Here is a 10252-nt window from a genome sequence, read left to right on the forward strand (position 1 = left end):
CTGGTTTGATCAATTTAAAACATGAAAACATCCGCTCAAGGAAAACATGCAGACACCACAGAGACAGGCCTCCAAGCCCAAACCAGACATCAAGCAGAGGCTTTCTTGTCATAAGGTGACAATTCTAACCATGACTGAGTGGCCTCAGCATCAAGGATGTTCTACAACTTAAAAAAACATAACAAAAAAAGATTAAGCGAGTGGAAAGTACACTTATACGAGTGTCAGACACCAATAAATTGTCAGATAATGTTGTGTTAAAAGCATTTTGTTGCACAGCAAGCTGTGCAACTCATAATTTCTACCCTCTCAAAAAAAAAACAACTAAAAGAACCTATAATGCAAGTTTACAATTTTGTGACCTCCAAATTTTTTACAGCTGCCTATAACCCCCAGTAAAGTGTATTGTAAGCAATGAAAGTTGTTTTACTCAAATACTGAAGTACGATTCAACGTTATTCATTTTAAAACAAAAGAATCATAAAACCATATTCTCTAAAACTAATTGCCAGAATAAAGCCCTGTCATTATTTTGTTAAAGTAGATCAATATCTAATCATCTTATCCTGTATTTATTAAACCCAGATTTTTATTAAATCTGGGTGCATCACTCCTACATCATTTTAAGTTTGTCAGCATCGTCAAGGACAGCGACTCTATCTGGCAATCGGAGGACACAGCGCATGGTGTAGTTGCCATGGATACAAACAGCACATGCAATAGAACACAAACGCTTAGCCCGCTTATATCTCCCCCACTTGTCCCTGAGCCAGAAATCCATCACCGTCACCCTGTCAGAAAATAAAACCATACTACCAAAATATCTACTGCTTCTTTCCCGCACAGGTGACACGTGTGTGTCTCTGTATTCATTATGTAGCTTTATTTAGCTGTGTGTTATATCAGTGGTTTTTATGTAGACCTTGGTGATCCTCAACGTATTCCATCCATCCACGCACACACACACGCACACGCACACGCACACGCACACGCACACGCACACACACACGCACACACACACACACCCACACACACACACACACACACACACACACCTCCTGTCTGTCCAGGGTGCTGATGTTTGGCAATTCACCCATGTTCAGGGTGAGATCTGAGATTTAAGCATAACAACTCTCCATACAATATCTACCTTTTATGGCTTGTGTATATAAACCAGAAAGGTTGCGGGGCAGTGGCCTTGGTTCAAAGAGGGCATGGTAAATCACAGCACAAGACAATCAGATGAGGTTCTCTCTCTTGGGCACACTCTTGGTGGTCTGTTACAATAATTAAAGCAAACAGACTGCTGCTGTCATGCTAGAGAGGTCATGATCTGTAATGCAATACATGAGATCATATATCATCTATGAATCTTTTTTCAGAAAATGTCCATCCAGTTCTTTTGGCCTTGGCATGTGAATTGTTCATATATCTCACTTACATGGCACACCAGCATTGAAGGTTGATTGAGATCCTATACTTAGTATATGAGGCATGGCAGTCAAACCCTGGCCACCTGACATCTGATCCTGACAGTGTAGGATTACCCAGAATCGAGCCATGACGGACTGTGCGGGGGCATCTGAAACATACATGGTCCTCAGAGAACTCAGCTGACTTTACACACTGACCCCCACGGCACATTGAGTCGTTGCAACACTCATTGTTTGCACAGGGTGTCTATAGCAACACATAAAGTTTGAGCTGCTTCAGAGCTCAGTCAACCCAGATTTATTTCATTCACTTCTGCTTAATATCAACGTCAGAGACATTTGGCTGACTAACCAAATCCAGTTGACCTGAGAATCAGATTCACATCCGGAGCTATTTCAGTCAACAGAGATAAGTATTAATATAAACCAACGATCACAGAAGCCCATTAATATATTAGATTGGATCTACATGTTTTTGGACCAACAATCTGAATCAAACCATTTTCCTCTGTCGGAAATTGGCGTAATTGATTTGAGAGGCATACATTTGGCCTTGGCGCATGCATGTCATCTATTTAAGTGGCTTACTTTATAATGCTGTCATCTAAATTTAGATAAAGGTGTCAGAATTCAAATGTAACAATTGATCAGTAAACAAAATGGTTTATTCATCATGACCCAACTCTGACATTTCTGGGTACAAGAAGATCTAAGCAGGCTTAAGAGATAGCACGTAGGCACTTTAGCTTGAATGCTTTGTGCTTGATAGTTTCGCAGTCATCCTGTAAATGAAACCTACAATATTGCATGTGCAAATAGATCAGAAATCTTTCATCATCAATGATTAGAGAAAGAAAGAAATCTTCCATCAGTGTCAAAGGTCCAGGGATGTCACTTGAATATCTGCAGTGAAGTTGCTGACAAGCTCCTGTCAGCACAGAAAGAAAAAAAAAGTTGAAAATTTAGCTGGTCTCAACCTTTGGGGGAAAAAAAAGTTCAAGCCAATTAAAACTGTTAATAGGCGATGATCAATGATGTTAGAGGTGAAAATGATCAAGCAAATTCATGAAAATAAATTTATAGAGTCAATTTGACACTATATGTCAACATCAAAATTCAACAAACAGCCATGCTGCTTTCCAGGTATGACGACATGTGTGGTATGAGTGGGATTCATTATAATTAAAGTGAACCAGATTAAATCCTGGTGTTCAGTTTCCCCTCCAGACAGCCTCATTAAACAGCACCCTAATAACTCAACATATCTGCCTGGGATAGACCCATGTGATCATCCCTCTGTCTGCCTCCCTGGATTGTCTCCAAAAACATCACAGGCCCCTGGCCAGTTTGATCCCAACCACATCTGCTATCTGCTGCAACTCCCATAACCAACCACCACAGACACATTCAAGTCAGAGGGGTCAGTCATGCACCCAGAAGCGTCACAAGTTTCCAAGACCTCTGTCCCCCAAGTCCACAGGGCCAAAAATAGTTCCTGTTAGCCTTTTATAAATCAGAGTGTTCCTATAAAAAGCATTTGGCGGACCAGAAACCTCGGACTGAAGCCACATCACCCTATCTTTAGCTTTATTTATGTCCTGGTGTTGACAGCACCACTTGCAAAGCTTTCCAGTCACCGTTCAATAAGTCACATGTGTGCCCAGCCCTTCGGCCCAGTGTTGGAAAGCACCGCGGAGTGAAAACGGTAATCAGTGATCCTGCAGAGCGGGCCAGCCTGCGTCCTGAAGAGAAACAAGTCGCCTAACAGCTGCTGAGTTAACGGCTTGATGAATCTTTCCCTCAGATTCTTTCCATCTACTTAGTGTTTATGGGGCTCTCTGCTGATGACAGATAAGTATGTCAACTATTGTGAAATGCTGAATGACACTTTACAAATATCACATGACAATATTGTTATACGACAGGCATAAGAATGGGAAAAGTTTATAACTGGGGCTTTGTTTAATTATGTATAATCACAGTTCAAAAATAAATAAATAATGCAACATAAATAACGATCAATGGTTTCCTCAAGGAGATCCCAGCACCTCATGCAAAACTAGAATTCCCTATTAGAACAAAGTGTTTCAAAAAGTTCCCCAAAGCCTCAAACTCCACCATTAAAGTTTATTCATTCATTCATTCATTCATTCATTCATTCATTCATTCATTCATTCATTCATTCATTCATTCATTCATTCATTCATTCATTCATTCATTTCTTTCTTTCTTTCTTTCTTTCTTTCTTTCTTTCTTTCTTTCTTTCTTTCTTTCTTTCTTTCTTTCATTATACCAAACCATACATGCAGAGAACTGCAAGTTTGTTATGGATCAGATGAATGAATAAAAACCTAAACTAAACTACCACTAAAAAAACATATTGCACATGTCACATGTTATAGTTCAGGGTTTTATTCACACTGTAGGGCAATTTTTTATGTTATTTTACTTTATATTTTTTTTTATCATGAATAAAACAATCATTCTTTAGTCTTAAGAAACATTACAATCAAAGTTCGGGATTCAACTCCTGGCACAATAACTTATAAATACTATTCTTCTTTTATAGCATCATATCCATTTCAGGGGCTGGTGTGCTGGAGCCAGTCCAAGCTCTCTGAGGAAAAAGGAGGGTAAACCCTTCTGGGGACAAATAGAGTCGCAGTAGTAGGAGCGCTGACCCCCAAACTAGGAGAAATGGCTGCATCCAATCCCAGGAACATCTGAAGTCTCAGTCCTGAAGAGTGCAGTCATTGGAGCAGCTAAAATATTGTGAGGAACCCTCAAACTTCCAATCTTCTGGTAGAGGACCCGAGCTTGAGGTTGATCCAGATACCACCCTACATAGGCGAAAGGGTGTGTAAAAAATACATACAGTACATATATAAGGTGAAATGGCTAGTACTCTCAGCTCATAGAAGAATTGTGCTGGAGTCTGGTTTGGGCTGGGGAACCTTCTGGAGTGCCTTGCCTTGCAACCGCAATTCAAATAAAGTGGGGGAGAAGATTGATGGAGTACCTTAAAGCAAGTTAAAAGGTTCTTTGTGATGTTTACACTTGTAACAGTCATGCCTTGCACCAGAATAGACCTTGGGTCAGTTTGACCCACCTGACACAGATTGACCAAATAAGAAACTATCTCAAAAACGTGTTAAATTGATATTTTCTTTTACAGCTGAGATCAAAACTGCTATAAATCTCACTCCTTTGGGGGATGTGCACTTCACTATAAAAGAGACTGAGAAGAGAAAGTTGAACTGAGTTTATGACTTACAGTGGAAAAAGTGAGTGTGCCTCTACTCCTCCTCAACCTTTTCTCTTCTTCCACTCTCCTTCTGAATCCTCGCTCATGTGTTTGTGTGTCGAGAATAGTTCAGAGCGAGTTCAGCCCACACAAGGACGGTGGGTCTCATCCCACTCAGGCTTCAGTTCATGACTGATGGCAGAGGCCATATTCACAGTGAGCAAAGAGGGTGAAAGTGGGCTGTGTGTGTGTGTGTGTGTGTGTGTGTGTGTGTGTGTGTGTGTGTGTGTGTGTGTGTGTGTGTGTGTGTGTGTGTGTGTGTGTGTGTGTGTGTGTGTGTGTGTGTGTGTGTGTGTGTGTGTGTGTGTGTGTGTGTGTGTGTGTGTGTGCATCAGTGACTGTGTCTGGAGGTTTGTGTCATCTTCTTTGAGACTGCAGCACTGTTATGTTTAAACCTTTCAAAGTTGGATTAAATTTAGATCCTTTGCTTACAAATAAATAGGTGACAAATACATGATTATGGAGTATAAGGGAGTTGGCACAAACTGTAGCTTCAGTACATGTACTATACACATATTTTCCTTGTGAATGGTTCTGATTATTCGGCTGCAGGTAAAAAAATGGATTGCTACTCTGTTCTCCAGAATTGAAAAGAAACACAAAAGCCTTTATGTAACCATAGAAACTGGCTGCTTGCTGATAAAACAGAGAACTATGATTAAAAAAGAAGAAGACTAGCAGCGGGTTTAATCTTCTTTGTTTTGCTTTCTTTTCCGAGCCTCGGAGTCAATAGTGCTTTTGCCATTCACAACACATGGTCTGGAATAGCATACACTGTGTATTCATTGTTACAGAGCATTTTTTTCTTTTATACTGGTGCTTTCATCATCATCTTCCACATATTGAGCACCAGATGTTCTGATCCCTCATACTTACTATGTGTCTTTATTCCAAGCTCACGTGGCATTTCACTGAGACATTCACAGAATATACTTAACCCATAAGTGGTTTATTCTTATTGTACATTTTGAATAATTCTGTTGCACTTTATGAATACAATTGCAAAACCATTAAAGAGTTATTTTATATCCAAAATGAGTTTATTTCACTCTCTATGCATTGCATTTTTTCATTAGATTACCAAATTATCCCTCGTATATAAGCATGCTGCTATCGCCACATGGTCATCCCAGGCTAAGCACAAACCTCAAAAAGCACTTGTGTACCATTTTCTAAAAGCTCAGTGTCCAGCTGTTTCTGTAAATTCTTGAGCTTATTTGAACGAATGTCTATATTTGGATTCTGGATTCCAGGCTGAGAACCACAGCAGGACAAAGTAATCAGAAAATATAGGCTGAGACAGTGATTTGTTGTTTCAACAGTCTTTGTGTACAACAGGTATATTTAAAATGATCTTTCAATATATCTTTAAGATCTGTATGTTAATTTTCCACACACCACCATGCATAGCTGAAGTAATAATCGCACATCAGCATTATGAATATGCCTGTTAGACTCAATTGCAAGATTTGTGCTGATAATTGGTGCTAATTAAATCACCTAAGGGCAAAATTAAGTCAGGGCTGACAGTGTGAGTGTTTGCTCTCCCACCACTGTCACTGAATTGTGCCTATAGCAACAGCTTGCCTTTAAATAACTGACATTTTGATGGACATGTACAAGTACATTGACACTATACTAAAAATCAATAGGAACAAATTAAATTGGCTCCATTCAGAAGGAGCCATTCAACCACTGCATCATTAGTCGTTGTGCAGATGATAATAACTGAATACAGCACTGTGTTACCTGGTAATGGTTTTCAATTACAATCCACAGGTAGAAGTGAGTGCAAACACTCACACTGTGCAATGTGATGGGTGGTGCGCTTTCATTTGACATATTCCTGCAGCTTCTTGACTCAGATTGTCGATTTTCATCTTCCGGTCTTGATGCTCTAAAATGTAAAAGTGATTACAGCCTTTGAAAAGCCATAAATAGCAGGAGTGACGCACATGCTCTGTCAAATGTCCACTTAATGTGACAAGCAGTTTAAATTGTTTTCTTGTTCAGAACATCAAATTATCTTGTTGAAGAGAACAGACAGCCAAACTATAAAAATTTCCTTTTGAGGATTTTCTTTGGTTAACTATTAAGCGGTCAAAGTTAGGAGCTGTAAACACCAATATAATATTCTTTGTATCTAATCTCAGGGGATCAACTGACCTCACAACAATAGCAATGAGTTCAGAAAGATATGAAACTGCTCATGAAATATCCCAACTGGATATCCCCCTCCCCCCTTTTTTTTTTTGCTTTTACTTTTCTTTTTTTCTTTTTCACACTTTTTTCTGTTATATATCCTATTTCTGTCCCGGTTATGTCAACTTCAATTACACTTGTTGATGATATACGGTTCTGTTCTGTGTTGAAAAAAAAGAGAAAAATCAATAAAGACTAAAATGAAAAATGTATGAAATAATGTAATGTTTTTATGTTAATGTTAACAAATAAATGTATATCTCACTGTTGTTCCCAAATGTAATAATGTAAACACAAAAAACTCACAAAGAGAGTAATTGCACAAACGACATACATATATTAATTAAGCAAGAAGAATTTTGTGGGTAGATTATGGTACAAAAAATGTACAAAACATTTGGCACGTTGGGAAGTGCTTGATTATTGCAAGTGCTCACAGAACTTGAGGAAATGTGTTTATTTACATTCCACCATTGCGGTAGAGCAGCTGTGGCTGGTGCAAAGAGGATTAACGGCGTCTCATGCTGCCCGTGACAGTGTTATGTGAAAGAAGGCAGCCTCACTGCCCCTAACAATCTTAGGTCAGCCAACCAAGTCTTAAAGGTGAAAGGACACGCCATCCCTCGCAAGATGAGCACTGTTTGTCAAAGACCAACAGCAATTCTGAAGAGTGTGCCAAATCATCTTTGGAAGTGGGGTTACCGCAAATGGGGACAGCTGGAGCACATCAGTTATTATGATGCAACATAACACACCAGTGAGTTGTGTCACGGCCGTGCTGTAGCATTCCTGTCAGCGAATCAATTTATCGTGCAAATGGAAAACCCCCACAGCTTCTGACCTTGTTCAACTGCCCCTTAATTGCAGGCAATTTATATTAGTCAAACATAATTTACCGAAAGAGCGGGAGATGCCGAAACAACCAACTGCAAGTTTATTCCCACACTTTGCTGACCATTTATTGCAGCATTTTAATGGGTAATTTAAGGAACGCTGATGTTTTTGCCCTTTTCAAGCTTAAGTTTCTATTAGAAACCATAGTGGCAAGATGTAGATGCATCATATTCTTGTTTACATTCTTTCTTCCAGGTTATACTGAACATGTATTTCAAAGAAAGTATAATCTTAATGTTACTAAGGAGGATTTTAACCAAATGCATATCCCCAAATTAAATACAATGATACAAATTGCAAGCAAAGGGCAAATGATATGAGATGGGTCTTCAGTGCATCATAATTGAAGCCAACAATAAATCACTCAAATAAACAACTAAATCATGTTTCTGAGACCACTTTCTCAATCTTTGGTTTGATCTGTATCGCTACAAAAACAAATTAGATTTCATTGTAACTCTCTCAAACCAAGAATAGATGACACTACTGATAAGATATTCCACAGAGCAGGATATTTAAAGTCCTGTATGATGATAAACAGGAGGCATTGTACTACTATCTTCAGTCAATCAATTCTTAATGAACATTAAAAAAATTTATACAGTTAAATTGTTGCAGCTGCAATGAAAAGGGAATAACATCAAATGATTAACTATCAAGCATATGCTTTTGTCTATTGGTGCAATGGTAAAACTTGTTTGTCTTCACCTCTTATATATGATGACAGTTTTCACACTTCGCTCTGTTTTTCTCTGACCACTCTGGCCCTCAGGCCAAAGCTGGCCTGTGAGAGGGTTAAATTCTGCCCCTGAGATGACCTTGCAACGTGTAAAAAACACAAAATTAACATGAATGCAATTTCCAAAGAAAAATAACTGGATGATCAAAGTTCATAAAACAAGACTGACACCAAAACTTAACAGCAGAGGGCAACAATGCATGAGCTGAGAGAGTCTTGGCAATACTTTGGCAAAGTTACTTAAAAAGGGTGAACATCCAAAGGTTGCTTAAAAAAAACCTCAAAACAAGCTCTAGTAAAAATGCAGAGATGCTTCAGAGACACTTTCAGATTCATTTTTTTCCTGAAGATATTTTCAGTTTATCTTAGTTTCGTGGAAAAGTCCATTAAATGTATAGTGTTATATTGTAATTTTATATGTTTGGTCCAATTCCTGGTGAAAATATCTGACTCTCAAAATGATTGAAGTAGAAAACAGTATATTATACAATTAATGTTTTGTTTGAAGAAGCTGCAACATTTTGCTTAAAGATGCTGTAGCAACCAGCAGAATCGTGACATTTGCTTGGCTGATTTAAGGTTGACCATAAGCAACCTCTTGCAAATATAAAACATTCATAGGAGATGCTTCAGTGGTTCAGTTAAATTCAGTTGGAGAAATTGCTTTGGTGAAGCTGGGAAAAAAAACAAGCATCATATTTATAACGGAGATCTGAGAAAAAGACTTTCAGCGACACGACTGCAACAGCTTCGGATGGGGAAACTCTCAAGTTTGGAGTCAAAGTAACTACATGATCCTAAAACAACCTTTAAATAGCCAAAGCTGTGGGGAAACTTAGACCAGGGGGAGGAGGGACTAGGAAAAACACTCGTCTGTGTCGGTAACTGAGCAATGGAAAACCAGCCGGGCCGCTTGGGGAAAACCAGCCGGCAGTGCTTTGCTGTTACTGTCCCTAAGTGTCCATCCGTATGTGGTGAAATATCTCTCATTTCCCAAGGTCCGTGAAGTGATTGGAAATTTCACCCCCCCCCCTGTTCTCTCAGCGGCCTTCTACCCCGAGTTGGCCGGCTGAGACGTTGATGTTTTAGAAGATCTGTGGAAACACATCAAGGCTGAAGTCGGTATCTCATTACATCCCAAATGTAACGCTTGACCCCATGTCACGAGCAAATCTCGTCCCCACTCCTGCCATCTCCCTCAGGGTGCATTTACTTTTCTTTTATTTGGAGCTTGCTTTGATTGGCGCGGTTAGCTGGAGCTATAAATAGCCCAATATAAATGGGTAGGGTGTGCGTAGGCTATCAGCAGTATTGTCTGTATATTTGGTGACTCAGAGCACATTGAAAATGTCCAGTTAACAAAGCCTCCAACCTTTACAAACATGAGTCTGTGATTGGGAATATGTAAATGTTGTTCCTTTTAGATTTACCATCTCATTTCCCCCATCTTATTGCTGTATTTTTCCACTGATTTCACGCCTGCTGGAACAGTACGGCTGATAAGCAGGTGCAAATGTAATTATTTTCTATTTAAAAGACTAACTTTCACAGAGGAGATTAAAAATACAGCTGACAACCGTCATGCAGATAAATCTCGTTTTGTGTAATTGGGTACTCTGCCATCATTTTACATCAGTGGTTCTGGGTCTCCTTAAATCCATGTTGTAGCATATTTTTTAA

Source organism: Blennius ocellaris (assembly GCF_963422515.1).
Source record: "Blennius ocellaris genome assembly, chromosome: 1".
Taxonomy (NCBI): domain Eukaryota; kingdom Metazoa; phylum Chordata; class Actinopteri; order Blenniiformes; family Blenniidae; genus Blennius; species Blennius ocellaris.